This window comes from Diachasma alloeum, unplaced genomic scaffold (genome assembly GCF_001412515.2).
Source record: "Diachasma alloeum isolate Michigan unplaced genomic scaffold, Dall2.0 Dall_scaffold_00256, whole genome shotgun sequence".
Classification (NCBI taxonomy): domain Eukaryota; kingdom Metazoa; phylum Arthropoda; class Insecta; order Hymenoptera; family Braconidae; genus Diachasma; species Diachasma alloeum.
This window is the reverse complement of record NW_021680401.1, coordinates 2,062,252-2,078,478: the sequence shown is the minus strand read 5'-3', so window position 1 is coordinate 2,078,478 and position 16,227 is coordinate 2,062,252. Positions and strand designations below refer to the sequence as shown.

Sequence of the window (16,227 nt, the reverse complement as noted above, 5' to 3'; positions counted from 1 at the left end):
ATGTTGGCAACCCCTAATCCCAGATTTTGCCCTGAACCGAGTGAAAGAAAGGGCGGGGGGGGGGAGAATACCTCAACCCGAGAAGTTGAAACCTAAGGCGGAGGAGGGATTCGAATCGAGGAAGTTGAGAAATGCACTGATCTGTCTTGAGAGAGATCCCGATTCTTCATTAATGCTGGGGTACATTCAAAATTCAGGGGGTGATGTGAAAAACCACACGCAGAGAAATGTTCAGTGAAAACTACCGAACAATTCACGTAATCCGCAATGGAAAATCGTTTTCCGGCAATTTTTTGGTCATAATAACACGCGATCTAGAGAATGTCGGTCATTTTGCATCTCTGGTTGCCTCACAATTTTCCCGGTCGATTCGACGACTGAATCCCCAATAATCCCATATAATGAATCTGCGAATCGCTGATCAATGTGATAACACGAAGTGATCGTCCGTCTAAAACGTTTAATCATCAGCTGACCGGAGTCCATTTCACTCCTAGCCGCATCCAACAATGGATTTAACGACGTTATTCAGCCCGCCTGATATTAGGACTTAATGCAGCTCCCGGACTTATAGTTCCACGCAGCCCAGCAGGATCAGAAAGCTTCACCATCAGAGAGTAGAATTAAGGTGTTCACTCGGGCATACCCCCAAGAAAAGCTGACCAGGACCCACAGGGCAAGCTTAATCCCAGGGACGTACAGTTTTCATTAAGGCGAGCCATCCACCTCTTTGCATCGTTAGAAGGATCTTGACTCGAGTCTGTTAATTTACATGGGAAAATTCTAAGTTCGGAGTCTGATGGGCTCCTGATATTTCTTCTTTCAATCATTACTGAACGAGATAAGTAAACTTGGAGCGAACTCGATTTTAAATAAAATGAAAAGTGAAAATGTCGACATTCGCATCAATCGAAGGGGTGTTGACGCCCTTTTATTATGCCCTTTTTCCTGTCAGATACGATATTCTTTTTTTCAATTAATTGTTTATAATCATTCTCATTGCAAAAGCAATACGACCGGTGAGAATCACACGTCCCAATTTATCAGCTGTTAAATTTTCATAATTTAAATAAAATAAAATAATTACAATTCAGTTCCTTCTAGAACACAATTTAGAGTGTGAATTTCTGGAATTCAATGTTTGTTGATACTCTGGTAATAGTGCGTGGCCTCACTGTTATCAATTTTTAGTTAGTTCACACGGTAAATCAATTAATCTGTTGTTCATTTCATCAATATAATTCCGTGCTCAGAATATTGTCATCTCGTGTTTTCAACCAAATTAAAAATTAAAACTTCATTTGGAATATCGAGTCACAGCTTCTTTTTATTCATATCAGGAATTTTGTATTTGCATATTAATATTATTTGATCAAAGTGGAAAGATCGATCATCATTTTCACTATATTGCATTCAGATTCTCGTATCCTTAACGTAAAAAATGTGAGATGCTCACATAATTCTAGCTATTAATTCTAATCAACTTTGTTCGAAGAAAACCTTAGTAAACGCGATATTAAGAAAGTAGAATTATTCTAGTTTCCTCTGACCTAAATGATTTGGACAATTATAGTTCGATTAGTCATGTTTCATATAATGGTATTGAATTCTCTTTTGTTTGTCAGGCGGGCTTCATGAAAATTCGACGCAAGGCGATTGTACTCATGAAAACCGCCTTACTTTCTCCATTCGTTCGAGATATCCGCCAAGGTTTTTTAGAAAGGATGCCCTAGTGCCCTGCGAATGAGATGTTGAAAGAAAAACTTAACTATTGAAATAGAAGCTCCTTTTCATCAAATTGTAATACTAGCTTAATAGAAATCGGAATGCGCTGGAGGAGGAGAATCGTAAAATCACAACATTAAATGAATTGATTCAATATTCATGACCAACTGATATTTCTGTCCGACAAATAAAAATTATCGAATAAAATATAACCAACCCCCAGCTAATCTACCGAACTTTGGTTGAAATCTTAAATCTCTGAAGTGGCAAAAAGCAGAGAGACATTTCTCATTTCTGGTGGTTATAGGAACAGAACCGCCCTATCGGACTTCCGTTATCTGTTACCCTCCTCCGCCCACCCTCCGCGGAATCACAGAGTGACGGAAGCGCTTTTCGTCTTTGACATTGCCCGTCCAAAGATAAGCCCTGCATACCAGAAAACCGAGTGAGAAACCCCTTCAAGACGTAAAAACTCCAAACCATCATCCTGCTTCTTCACCACTTATTTTTTTTCCGTTTCGCATCTTGTGACAACTCGTTACATCTCTCCCCTCGGGTACTTCGTATTTAATCTATTTTGCCGCTTGACGGAGGAGAAAAAATGATCGCCGATAATGTGATAAAGTCACGAATGTTTCGGTTTATGACTGGAGCTGCTGGAGGTGTCTGAATGTTCTCTGACAGGATGAAAGCAACGGGATTTCTTCTGCTGAATTCAAATGTGTTCCTTCACTCGCGAAGTTTTCTTGCGAAAGGACACACGTGGAAAATTGCTTTCGTCAGAACATTATTAATATATTTCAGTAGTGAAGTGGTAAACAGAGATAAGTCAACTTGTCTCCCAGTTGAGTTTTTGAGGAATATTTCTGAATCTAAGGGCGATAGCGAAATTTTCGTAATTACATTTGTTATAGTACTCAATCGGCTCCACAAAAAAGGTTATGACAAAAATTGTGCTATCTTCCTTAGATTCCGAGATATTGATTGAAAACTGGTCAATAGTTAAAACTGACTTATCTCCTTTTACCACTTCGCTACTGATTTTTGCTAATAAATTAATAAGTTGCTTTGGAATGAAATTTCTATGGCGATCTATTTTAAATTGAATTCAGGATTCATTGAATTCAACATTGCCGCAACGTTGACGGCCAACATTGCCCCAGCGTTAATAGTCAACATTTCTCCAACAGTACAATTTTTTAGCTTTTCCTGAATATCGGTTTCAAAATATATTTTATGTCGCGGCCAATTCTATCAATCCTCTGAATGGAACGCTTATTACAGCAGTACAATTTTTTTTGCCAAACGAATCGTCAAATAAGCAGGGATTTTTTCATTGGATTACATTTCTTTTCTTACGTTATTTTCTCGGTCATTTTTATTCCATTTTCCGCTCCGTGTACAGCTACAAAAGTATATATATAAATGTGAATTTCATTATGAATAGAAAGTTGTAATTTAACGGATTTTATAATCAACTAATTTTTCAATTGACCCATTTTATGTCGTACGAGAGAGAGAGAGAGAGATAGAAAGAAAGAATAAAAGTGATAAACTGTAATAATTGTAACACAAAATCGTGATGTAGTTTAGCTGGAGATAAGCCTCGTTAGCGAGAGGGAAGTCTCCCATCCGAAGTGATTTAAAAGAGCGTTGAAAAACAAGGGAACCCACCCAGATAAGTTGGAAAGAGCTGTTGGAGCTGTGGTTATCAGTAAAGGCCGACATCCGCCGGATCAGCCTCTGATACTGAAAACACCCACGATTTCCTTTTTTATTCAACACTTAACTCCAGAAATTGTGCAATACTGTAGAACAATCTGTTCATTCGTTGAAGGTTCATCAGTTCTCGATATTGGCGACCACAACACAAGAAAAGTTATTCTTCCATCGAATTTCTGTTTGGCATTTGTAGTTGTACATCAGAGAATTCTGATGAAATTCTCTTATTAACCCTTGAGTTGTCGAATAATGAGAGAATCCCCGCGGTTTTTCGATTTTTGCTTCCGAATGAAGTATTTTATTCGTAAAATAGTGAATTTCCATTTTTCTGTAAAACTTAAATTTCCAATCATTTCAGGATTAATCACTACTCGGAGAGAAAAATTCAATAAAAATTGCCAGAAAAAAACGTAAAAATTACGTTTCGAAATGTAATCCGCGAGCGAAGTAAAATTCAATAAAAAGTGGGAGTCGGAACTGAAATTGTACGAATCGCCACGTAAATTCTACGATTTGTTCCGTAAAAATTAACCGCTGTGGGGACAACAAGTCGTTCCGTAATTTTTCCCCAACGATTGAGAAATTTTACGGAACGAAACGTAGAAATAACTCACCAGCTTCATAAAAATTGTTGAACATTCAAGGATTTTTGATTTTGGAGGCATAATAAGTCGGCAAGTTTCTGTAAGATTTGACTTTTTCGGGAAAAATTACGTGACAATTTCGTACTTTGTTCGGTGATGAACCTGAAAATTCACTGAACGTTTCAGATTTCTTCTCTTCCATCCCTATAAAACTGACCGGAAAACGATTCCCCATTGCGGATTACGTGAATTGTTCCGTAATTTTCACTGAATATTTTTCGTCGTGTAGTTGATTGATCACGTCTCAATTTATTTAGTAATTAATTACTTCTAATGAGTCATTCATTTGTTAGGTAATAAGTTTGAACAGAAAATCAGTTTCTTGGAGAGCTTTTATTCTGTGAGATGGAAAGCTCTGAAACTGCAAAGATTATGGAAAATAATCGCAAGATGAAGCGTTGGAGTATCAATTATTGAAGCGTTGGCGTAAGATCGCAGGGCTCCAGCGGCTAAACCTAACGATGTATGTGGATTTGCAAGGTTTCATCGCGTGGCTGGTGATCTTATAAGCCTCGGAAGGTTATCTCATTATGTCTTATCTAGCCCTGTCGAGGCATTTACGTATACTGGGAGGGAGGAATGCTTGCCGTGCCTTGGGCCAAGGAGCTTACAACGCACGCGAACGAACCTGGGTGACACGCGACGGACACTCGTATTCGCTGTTTTGTCTGTTGCGGAAGGGTCACTCAGGATTTAATCGCACTTTGTGACCTACATTTTAGTACAACTGAGAACAACATTACATCAAGACTTTATTCCTTTTTGTTTGGAAATTCCGTCTAACATATTGTTATATCCGGCGATGAACGAAGACAACAGACGTTGATAAGTGGGTGGGGCGGGTTGTTAATTCAATAGCGAAGTGGTCAAACGGTTTAGAGTAGCTCTACCCCTACGGTAAAGTCAAAGATTATTGAAAACTGCAAAGAAATTACAGAAAACTCGACTAGATTCGGAATTCTAATTTTTTTCTCAATTTAATTATCGTTTTGACACCTCATAAAACATAATCCACCGTTTTGCGAACAAGTTTTATTATTTATTTACAAGTCTAAAATTTTTTTCGTGAAAAAATTACGTCTATCGAGATTTTCGTCTTGTTTCTTGTACCTTATAGCGAGAAGAATGAATTTTTAATTTCCAAAAAAAAATTATCATTTTTTAAAATTGATGTTTTATATCATGATATTATTTATTTATTTTATTATATTATTTTTCGCTGCTTCAGAAATTTATTGATAACGAATAAACTAATTCCCTGTGAAATACGATTTTATTTTTTGATGATAAGTGGGTGGGGCGGGTTGTTAATTCAATAGCGAAGTGGTCAAACGGTTTAAAGTAGCTCTACCCCTACGGTAAAGTCAAAGATTATTGAAAACTGCAAAGAAATTGCAGAAAACTCGACTAGATTCGGAATTCTAATTTTTTTCTCAATTTAATTATCGTTTTGACACCTCATAAAAAATAATCCACCGTTTTGCAAACAAGTTTTATTATTTATTTACAAGTCTAAAATTTTTTTCGTGAAAAAATTACGTCTATCGAGAGTTTTGTCTTGTTTCAGATAAATTATTATTTCAAATTATTTCCAAATTCCATCTTCAAAAATCACGACATATGTTCATAGTACCTCATAGCGAGAAGAATGAATTTTAAATTTCCAAAAAAAAATTATCATTTTTTAAAATTGATGTTTTATATCATGATATTATTTATTTATTTTATTATATTATTTTTCGCTGCTTCAGCAATTTATTGATAACGAATAAACTAATTCCCTGTGAAATACGATTTTATTTTTCGTATGATTCCGTCTCATAGAAAAATACAAATCCAAAAGAAATTTCGTGTTCCCATGAACTTCGAAGTGTTGTAAACGAGACATGGAAAATACAAAGTTTTCCGCCTAAGACGCTTAGAAAGGGTAACAGTATAAGCATTTATGTGTATACAAGTGCCGGAGAATAGAAGTGCGTTTTCATCGTGACTCCGGAACGCAAGACTAAATCTCAGGGGAGTGTATGGGGGTGTATAGGCGCGTCGTGGCACTGCCTCGGCGCTGAAGATTAAAATTACTTCACCAAACTAGAGGAGGAGGGGGTGTGGAAGAAGTGAGACACGGGGGGCATAAATATCTTGGTTAAGGAGCTTAATTTAGATTTTCGGTAATGAGTTATAGGTAGACGAGTTGTTCAATTTTCCATTTTTTCTCTTTCTCAGAGGAAAATATTGTTATGAGATATTTAACTCCATTTCCCTGATTCTTATTCATTTCCATCAAATTATATTCAGCTCCACGATTTCGCGCAGTAAAATTTGCCTCGATTTTCTAGATAATTTTTATCCGTTTTTTCTCCGGGCAGTTTCCATTGATTTTTGATCGATCAATTCGTTAATTTTGGAAGAGGAAATTCTTTGAAATTTTTGTCGGCTAGGGTAACCACATCAACAGCTAGACACCGACCAAAAGATAGACGATTTCAACTTTTTTTTAGTATTCTCTAAAAAATATTATAGAAATTTAATTACAAATTTCCGTTTTTGATATTAAAACTAATTATTCCTTCATTGTTTCCACTTCAAATCGTTATTTTCCCATAATTCATATATTTTCTCAGATATAGAACGCGTCGTTGGCGTATTTAGGTGTTTCATGAATGATTTAAACTACATGTTTTATTATATTTTCCAAATTTCTTCATTAAAATCGATCTTCATAACTCAATAAATGCTTTATAAATGAATGATGTCAACTCAATAAATGCTTTCTTTAAAAAAAACCTTTAAACCTTCAAAAAAATTAGGGAATGTGGAAAATCTCTAATTAAAAATAGTCAAACTTTTTCAGCCGAAATAAACTCGGAATTGTATTGTTAGTCTAAAATGCAAGATGTTAACTTTTTACAAGAAATGAGTGTGAAACTTATGTAAAATGTTCTTATATATGTATTATGTTTATTGGTGTTTTTCTTTCCTGTTTCTTGAAATGATTATACAATGTACATTAATGTCTCTAGAGGGACTGGGAGGGACGCAAAATGCAAAAACCCGAGAGGGTATACATATACTCAAATATAATAATAATAATAGTCAAACTTTTTCGACAAAGTGTGGAAGAGTCGAAAAATTAAGTTAAATCACATAAATAACTCTTTTAATGGAAGACTAAACTTCAAGATTAAAAAAAATTTAAAAACAGTCCAACTCTTTTTTCAAAGTGTGGAGCAGTCAAAAAATTAATTTAAATCACAAAAACAACTCTTTTAATGAAAGAATAGACTTTAAGATTTAACAAAATCTAGAAATAGTTTTTTTTTTCAAAGTGTGGAGCAGTCAAAAAATTAATTTAAATCACAAAAACAACTCTTTTAATGAAAGAATAAATTTCAAGATTTAATAAAATCTGGTATTAGAAGAAAAAAATTGCAAAGAACACGTAGACGACGCGTAATCTGTCGCAGGACGGATGGGTATAAGATGGATGAGATTGGGTTGCGTGGAGGGGCGGAGGGGTGGGGTAAAAGACGTCCGCGTGCGGTTTTCGGATGGAAAGGAGCTGAGGTGAGGGTTCCGAAGAAGGGCTCCTTAACGGAGATCTTAGGCAAATCCAGCGTGAAATCGCATCGTGGGGCATTCCCTTACGAAAACCACCACTTACTCGTACCACTGTCGGTTAACGTACACCATCTCGTGGATGATTCAAACTATGACTCAAATACCTTTCAGCGTGCCACGTTCATTTATTAATAAATCAAACCTACAAAAATTGAAAAAAATCTCGAATATCAATTTCATCTGATAATTCATTATTTTATTTTAGCTACTCGGGGAGACACGGTGATTAAAAAGTACTTAGAAAATGGTTGCAAATTTCGCTGTACTAAAAGTTAATGAAAACATATAAATAAAATGGACAATTGTCTAATTAAATTGCGTGAGAAAAATTTAAAAACAAATGTTGAACATTCAGCGTCATTCACATTACATTTTGCACAGAATTATTATTGTTTTTAATATTCGTTGTTTATAAATAAATAATTATAATTGTTTAAACTCTCGGAAATCTGATTTTTAGGGCATGAAATCGATTTCTGGTAAAATTTTGAATGCGAATAAATTTGCAATTCCGGACAAATGATTTTTATGATTGAAAATTGACTGTTTATAAATTACTTATGGAAAGTGCTCGTGATTTTCAAAAATTGCAATTTTTAAAATTATTTTATCAATTTTCCTCCAAAGTAAACTATCGAATTCGGTAGCGAAGCGGTAAACCGGCGAGTTTTTGACGAATATCTCGGAATCTAAAAGAGATGGATCAATTTTTGTCATAACCTTTTTTGTAGAGCCAATTAAGGGTTACAAAAAAGGTTATAAGAAAAATTTTGCTATCTCTCTTACATTCTGAGATATTAATCGAAAACTGGCCAAAAGTCAAAATCAACTTAACCTGGTTTACCACTTCGCAATTTTTTTTTTCAGATTTTTAAAATGGATTCTAACGGCTCAATATCGAGATTCAAATGCAGACCTGCAGCGTTTAAATAATAAAATCATTATAAAATGTCCGGAAACTTAAGGTCAAATGGGGCTCAAATGAAAGCTCTGATGTTCGATTACAAAAGTAGAACAGCATTTGACTGGAGAAAAAATAGCCAAAGAACTGTAAAATAAATAAATAAATTCAACAAAAAAAATGCGCAATTTTAGTTTTTTACTGAAAATTTTTTATAATTTTTTCGAAGAGTTTTCAGTCCTACAGACGAATTAAATATTTTCCCTCGACTCTCAAATAAAAAGACCCATGAACTCGCGTGTTGCCAGTGCACTCAAATGATTCTCAAATAAACTAGACGAGACAAGAAAAAGACACCTCTCACCTCATTTCATTCCGCGTCATCTCGATTGCCGCTTAAAAATCCCCGAAACAATTAAAAACAAAACCGTAAAATTTTCATTAATCATAAAAAAATATGCACTTAGTACTCATAAACTCCATAAACGACAGCTTTTGTCGATCCAACAATTACTCAAAGCTGGCATTTGCCGCGTATCTCTCGGCGTCCCTCCCTCCTCAAGACTATAATACCCGAGTTAGGTGGTTACGCTCTTAATCAAAACACGAGAAAAGACATTAAAAGACGCGCAAAGGCGCACGGGGACGGCCATGAGTGGGGTTGGAGCGAGTAGATTCTGCAGGGCTGTATATCTCGACTCGAAATAGAGTAGCGAGTCAAGCGGGAGATAACGCTCCCCCTTTGGCGTATTTCGCTGTTGCATCTACACTATACTTTTTTTCTCCATTCTTTCCCTGTCCAACAACTTCATAAGCTTCATTTTCTTGTGAATAATTTCTGTTTCATGAATGATTTATTTTTGCTATCCTCAGAATATGCCTCATTAATGCATAAACCAAAAAAATTGTATTTTATTTCAAGATTTCAAATGCATTAAAATGATATTGTGAAGTCTTAATTTGAAGCCTGAAATTCTTAGGTTTAGAGTTTCGAAAGTATCAAATTGGGACTTTGAGATGTCAATTTCAATTTTAAGGGAAATAACGACTTTTCAGAGTTTTGTGTAGAATTGAGGGCTACAAAAAAGATCTGTGTGATGTCCTGCTAAATTTAGGGTGCATTTGGGAGATGTTTTTACTGAGCGAGGGATAGCAAAATAAAATGAAAACATTTCACTAAAATCCTATTTATTCGTGGGTTTTGTTACATCCCCTTTAGATTCTGAGATATTCATTGAAAACTGACCAATAGTCAAAATCGACTAGAGTTGAGACTTTGGAAGGTCTTCATTTCAAACTTGAAGGTTTCAATTGGAGACTTTTGAGTCATTTTCATCCTGGACTATTTTCAACACTTCAAGCGTCTGGGGAGCCAACGAACAATTTTTTGTGCACTAATTAATTAGTACACAAATTGCGTGAATTAAAAAACTCATAGTAGTCTCCCCTTAACAGGAGTTCTAAAAGTCTCACCTTGAGGCGTTTAAAAATCTCAAAATGAAGCTGTTTTTTTCAATGATAAATCATAAACAATACGAAGTCTGTGTTGCAATATTTAGGTAAAATCTTAGTCAAAACCGATGACTACGTACACAACACACAACGTCTTCTAATCCCCGGGTATATGCGAACGTCTTCGGGCTAATCTTGTTAGCCTGGGCTGAGGTATAAGCCGTACGGCTGACCCTGTAGAGCTGCAGTCTTTTAATCCCTTAACGCGAGGCCTTTAGACTCACTCGGCGTGTGTATGGAAAAAAGAGGCACGGGTTTATATCTCCTCACTCCCCCCTCCGTCACCCCTCGCAAGCGATTACGGCTGAGATTTTTGCATAAGAAAGAAGTGGGATTCGATTTATGCCGTTGAGGAAAATTCTGCAACGGGTTTGGCCTCGAATTTCATTCAATTTGGGTGTTGCGTGAAATTTCTTTAGTGCTCCAAATTGTGGAACACGAAAATTCGGTGATAAATGTTGAGAACGGGTTTTCTTCATGCATCTGCACGGAAAGTTCGGACTTTGCTTTGTGATGAGCCGGAGGAGAACGAGTTCACGAAGAAAAAAGTTGGAGAAAAATTACCGAACAAGTCAAGTAATCGTAGAGCGAACTCGATTTTCAGTACTCACATGAGTCAGATAGGATAGCTGGTGCATGTGCCGCCCACCTGAGGGAAATGAGTCTTTTTTCCAGCCTCGCACTCTAGCAGGAGTCATAAACGGTTAGAAGAAAACGTTTTTTCTTCACGTGAAGAAAAAAAATCATGAAATTTCAGATTTCATTGAAAATTCAATGTAATTTGGCACTGAATATTCACATCAAATTGGAAATCCAAATAAATCAATGAGTTCTCGGCTTTATGCTGCTAAAAATTCTGCAATTTTACTGAATTTTCAGTGAAACCTGAAATTTCATGATTTGTTTTCCCCCAAATCGCATTCAGTGTCACTGCTCTGAAAATTAGTAGCCTGTCCATGATATATTCATATTAAATTGGGAATTCAAATAAATCAAGGAATTCTTGTCTTCATGTAGCATAAAATTCTGGAATTTTACTGAATTTTCAGTGAAACCTGAAATTTCACGACTTGTTTTCCCCTAAATCGCATTCAGTGTCACTGCTCTGAAAATTAGTAGCCTGTCCATGATATATTCATATTAAATTGGGAATTCAAATAAATCAAGGAATTCTTGTCTTCATGTAGCATAAAATTCTGGAATTTTACTGAATTTTCAGTGAAACCTTAAATTTCATGACTTTTTTTCCCTCAAATCGCATTCAGTGTCACTGCTCTGAAAATTAGTAGCCTGTCCATGATATATTCATATTAAATTGGGAATTCAAATAAATCAAGGAATTCTTGTCTTCATGTAGCATAAAATTCTGGAATTTTACTGAATTTTCAGTAAAACCTGAAATTTCATGACTTGTTTTCCCCCAAATCGCATTCAGTGTCACTGCTCTGAAAATTAGTAGCCTGTCCATGATATATTCATATTAAATTGGGAATTCAAATAAATCAAGGAATTCTTGTCTTCATGTAGCATAAAATTCTGGAATTTTACTGAATTTTCAGTGAAACCTTAAATTTCATGACTTGTTTTCCCCCAAATCGCATTCAGTGTCACTGTCTTGAAAATTAGTAGTCTGTCCATGATATATTTATATTAAATTGGGAATTCAAATAAATCAAGGAATTCTTGTCTTCATGTAGCATAAAATTCTGGAATTTTACTGAATTTCAGTGAAACCTGAAATTTCATGACTTGTTTTCCCCCAAATCGCATTCAGTGTCACTGCTCTGAAAATTAGTAGCCTGTCCGTCAAATTTAATTAGTTTTTTCTAACAGTGTAGCAAAAGTCATGGAACTGACATGGAGTTTTCCCACAGTCTCTTCGCGTTACACTTTCGAGAGTCCACAGTATAAGAGTGACCCTTGTCCCTCGCTCAGCCCCTCTTTTTACTCCTCCACAGGTCGCAGTAGCAGCCCCACCGGAGTCACTGAACAACTGCAGCCGGTCTCCCCGCACATTCATAATACTCACAAAAACCCTCCGATTCATGTATTTCGCTAGGGGAAATACACACATAGCAGCGCCGGTTCCACATGTGTGTATGTAGGGAAAAGCTTGGTCGAGTTAATCCTCACGCTCACAATGACGCCATCTTCATGGATTATCCCTCGGGGATATTTTTGATCGCGCAATAATCCGTAATACGATTTACGTGGTCGGCGCTCATGCGGGCTCCCCGTACAGGCGCCAAATCCTGAACAATGGAAACGAGAAGAAAAAAATTTTAAATGAAAAACAAGGGACAACTGGATTACCCTAGTTGAAATTCTAATATCCTTATTTTTTACTTTCAATCCATTTTCATCCATTAACACGTGGAATTTTTGATGCACTGCGGTCGAGGCGTCAATATGTGATTATTTTCTTGAGGGGAGACTGCTATGAGTTTTAAAAGTCGTGGGTTATTGGAGTGAGACTTTTCATACGTTGAAGATCGATTATATAGTTCTGAAAAGGAATAATTAGTGCAAAAAAAATTTTTTTATTGTTCGTTTGCCCGAAAACGCTTAAAATGCCAAAAACAGTCCAGGGCCTGCAATTTTTGAGCTACAAAGGATTTTTTTTTGCAAAATTTTCGGAAAAATATGTGGAATAACAATTACGAGCTAGTTTTTTTTCGATTTGCCTCTTACATCGCTAAATTTGCTTTTTTTGTATTTTTTTACACAAATAGTGAATTTTTTTATATGAAAAAACCCGAAATCAGCTGTGTAGGAGTCGAATTCTAAAAAACTGGCTCATAATTGTTGTTCCCCACATTTTTCCGAGAATTTTGAAAGAAAAAAATCTTTTGTAGCTCAAAAATTGGAGGCCCTGGACTGTTTTTAGCATTTTAAGCGTTTTCGGGCAAACGAACAATGGAAAAATTTTTTTTGCACTAATTATTCGTTTTCAGATCTATATAATCGATCTTCAGCGTATGAAAAGTCTCACTCCCATAACCCACGACTTCAAAACTCACAGTAGTCTCCCCTTAAAATTCTGGAATTTTACTGAATTTCCAGGGAAACCTGAAAATTGGTAGTCAAATGTCCATGAAATTTCCTTTTTTTTCTGACAGTGTGTGTGATAATGTTTCATATGTTCTTTGGTTTTTCAAGTAGATGTAAATAAAGTAATTGCCGTGATGATTTTTTGTATTAATTCGTTGTGGACGTTAAAAGAACCTGAAATGTCCTTTCAGGGGGTGGAAGAGGATGAAATTCTGACCCAAAAGTGCCTCTTTCTATTTATGTTTTCATTCTGTCTTCCCCTTTCTCCTTATTCATTTCATGTGTTAGTTTTTTCACCCTCCGCGTATCCTCGGACTCTCGCCCGTACGGCGTGAAAGCGACCGCAGAGATAAAGATAAACCCGAGTGTAAGGGAGCTCTCCCGTCCCTCCTCACTCTTTTTCACTTGGCCGTATGAGCCACGAGATTACGGTGAGACGTTAGTGGCGCGCTTAGCTGACCCGTGAAGATAACTGAGATATTCGTTTCAGAGTCTCGTGACGCTAGTAAACTGCATCCGACACTCGAACGAAATCCTCTCGTCACTGTTGTGCTCTTTCGTTTTTTTTTCTGCCGGTTGATAAGTGTTAAATCATAACAAATTTTGGGATAGTACCATCAGCTCGCAAGTTTGTATGTTGAACTCGAGATAAAGCGGTTAATTGCTCGACGATTATTTTTCTTAATCACATGTTTGGGACACAGCAAATAAAGCCAACAGGTTTTTTCTGATAAGGTATACGAGACGGTGGTACCTTCATAAATGCGGGACACAATTCTGTATTATTTCTGGATTATTTGATTTAGTCAAATAATATAAGGACACCATCAAGTATACGTTGTAACAATGAGAGAAACCCAATGTGTTAAGCATGTTTGAATCATGTAAAAATACAGGATCCACAGTTCCACGTGTTTCGAGAACCTAACTGACTACAGTTGATTCTCACCTTCGAAATACTGTCGATACCATCGCAACCTATATAGGCTACAGAAGAAATAGTCGTGAGTTCGAACGACAATAAAGAGTCGCGAACCCGTCGCTAATGACCTAGCTGTCGATGCGACGTTAAGCCCCAACAAACAAACAAACAACAATTCTGTAGCTCGAATGAATATGATCGTTAATAATTGTATTTACCGGCGTTTTAATTCTTTTTCTGGAGAGCTTTTAGTTCGAGAGATGAAATTAATATTTTTGAAGACCTTCGGATGGAGTACGATCCCACGAGCCCTCGCAAATGTTCCCTCCGACTGTCAATATTCCGCTAGATCTCCTTAAATAGTTATCCTAAAAATGATATACCTTCCTATCAATTCTCTCCCAATTTAAAATTCAGTAAAATGACCCTTTTAAACTACATTTAATCCGTTACCCGAAAATCAATATCTGCGCCTCTTTCGTTCTTTTAAAGCGTCTCCCCCTCGGCGTCCCACCCCACCCCTCCTGACCCACACATTGGCCTCGGCAAAGCCTCCCTCGGGATAAGCCGGCGGAGGCTATATCCCGTCGAATAAATCCCGGATCAGGGGATAAGTCTTTTTTATATAATTTTTTTGGGCCACTAATGCCTCCACCTCGCTCCCCGCTCTGATTCGCTCCTGCGTAGCTCCACTGTCTCTTTGTTGAGTCACTCACTCTTCCCGTGACCCATGTGTATAAGTGTAAATTGGTGTGGGTGGTAAGAGTCCACTGGAGGAGATATCGAACGCCTTCGCAGTGGATTTACTGCAAATGTTGTGGCTAAATCCACCCCGGGGGGCTCAGTTTACTCGAAGATTTTTTACTCTTGTTTTATTGTTTGGAGATTAGGGCGAGGGTTCAGCTTGCTTGGAGTGGATGAGACAATTTTTGGGAGGATGACGGGGATGATCATAATTGGAGGGGTGTGTTTTAGAGTTTCAATTATGGGATGATCTTGATATCAAGATTTGCTGGCTTTCTCGTTTGTTCTCCAAGAAATTGACAGGAATGATTCGATCGCCATTCAGTGCAGAAATATTACTACACAGAGAAAAAAAATTTCGAATATGTAGAACATATCTTCTTGAGAAAAGTAAATTATTTTCAATAACTTAAATTTCAGAATGTTGACGCTTCACATAACTCGAATAAATTTGCCTTTATCTCATTTATCCTCTATGCATTACATTTCTTCCGTTCATATAAAAATGAAAAAATAGTTTAGAATGAAAAATTCAACTTTATTGAATTTTCAAGATGAATGAATTTTTTTTGAACGATTTGACTTTAAATCTAAATTTGTAAAATTGAGGGTTGAAGTGTAGCTATGATTTAAATTTTAAAGAATAGACAATAGCGTTGTATTCTTTTTTTAATTGAGAATTCAATTACGTACCCCGAATTTTCTTCGCAGTGGATTACTGCAAATGTTGTGGCTACAGCCACCCCGGGGGGGTCAGCTTACTCGAAGATTTTTTTACTCTTGTTTTATTGTTTGGAGATTAGGGCGAGCGTTCAGCTTGTTTGGAGTGGATGAGACGATTTTTGGGAGAATGACGGGGATGATTATAATTGGAGGGGTGTGTTTTAGAGCTTGAATTATAGAATGATCTTAATACCAAGATTTTCCCGTTCAATTTTTTCTTTTTACAAGAAATCGACAGAAAATGATTCGATCACCCATCAGCGTTGACAAATTACTATTGGGCAATCAGTTAATTCCTTAGATATTCAACTGAATTGCATTTTTCAGGTTCTTCTAAAAAATTGAAATTATTGGAAGCAACGAAAATTCAGGCATTTTATGCCTTTCAGACATTTTCTTAGAAAATACAGAATCAGCGTTCACACGGCGAAAAAATTCGATTTTGACGAAAGTCGACTTTCTCCCCGAAAAAAGCCTAAATACGACACTTTGGCTAGGGGTGAAAAAAAAATTTTTTTTATTTCTGCGTTTTTGAGGCAAGTGAGAGTCTCAGTGGCATTAGGGGGGCCAGAAAATACAGAATCAGCGTTCACCCGGCGGAAAAATTCGATTTTGGCGAAAGTCGACTTTCCCCCCGAAAAAAGCCTAAATACGACACTTTGGCT

The 16,227-nt window shown here is 36.5% G+C and overlaps 1 protein-coding gene across 1 annotated transcript in view; it reads right to left on the bottom strand.

The window, feature by feature from the left end:
* LOC107037577 overlaps window positions 1-16,227 on the bottom strand; it is a 59,116-nt gene that overhangs the window by 15,262 nt on the left and 27,627 nt on the right. The gene's annotated exons all lie outside the window — the stretch shown is intronic.